At 44.2% G+C, this 983-nt stretch overlaps 1 pseudogene; it reads right to left on the reverse strand.

Moving 5' to 3' along the window:
• Window positions 1–49: 49 nt before the first annotated feature.
• On the reverse strand, window positions 50–727 carry LOC123178671 (uncharacterized; annotated as a pseudogene).
• Window positions 728–983: the final 256 nt, after the last annotated feature.

Consider the following 983-nt stretch of genomic DNA (forward strand, 5'->3'; position numbering starts at 1 on the left):
GTCCGCCTCGAGTCGCGTTACGCTAAGACAGGGAGGCAGTGGTGTCGAACTAAGCCTCCTCTTCCATTTCCCTCTCAACTTAGCTCATATGAATGACATAACAGATCACAGATGAAGCTTGCAATAGCAGAGTGGTAATACAAAAATAACTCCTATTGTGCCGCTACATTGACTAGAACTCAGTCAAAGCAGCTTTCATCGTACGACCCGGCACAGGTTTGGGCAGACCGTCGAGCAACGGACAGGTGAAGGACTCATGGTTGAAGGTCCACTTGGAGCTCCACCACATGAAGATCCCAGCGTTCTTTGAGTCTGTGTCCAAATTCAAACGCATACCGGAAAATAGGCCTCGGCAAAAAACTTTTGATCATCTTAATTGAATCCGGCAGAAAGGGTCATCCCGGGGATCGGCCTCCACTTTCTGCCATGGCGTATGGAACCAATGAACTAATTCTTTGGTCGCCCCGTTGCCTCTGCCAATGCTTTGTGTACTGTCAAGGTGGAGAAGAAGAATTTGGGAGTATTTCACTTCCAATACCTTGGGAGCTTCCCTTGCTGTACAAGGACATTAATGTACTTAAATCCATGCCATCTCCTCTTTGAGAACTCAGGCCATAGTAGCTCTGCAAGCTGCTCATTGCAAACTCGGTCTATTCCCTGTCTAGACTTGTCGCAATCTAGTAAATTCACAATGTCCCTGTTTTGCTGAATGTTCGGAGCCCACGCTCTGAAAAAAAGCAGAGAATAGGTTAGAACAGACTATTATATTTACATACCATGTACAGTTGTACACCAACTTAAATAGTCAAAACATGGGTGAAGCGTCGTGATGCAAAACCAAGGAAGAAAACACTAGACCCTAAACAGCGACAATATTATGAACTGCTAAAAATGAGTTGTCTTTATCTGACAAATAGTTTGATCTTTGAAAATCAGCGTGAACAAGAAAACAGGTTGCAGTTAAATATGTAACTGCCCAAAAA

Source organism: Triticum aestivum, unplaced genomic scaffold (genome assembly GCF_018294505.1).
Source record: "Triticum aestivum cultivar Chinese Spring unplaced genomic scaffold, IWGSC CS RefSeq v2.1 scaffold298881, whole genome shotgun sequence".
Lineage (NCBI taxonomy): Eukaryota > Viridiplantae > Streptophyta > Magnoliopsida > Poales > Poaceae > Triticum > Triticum aestivum.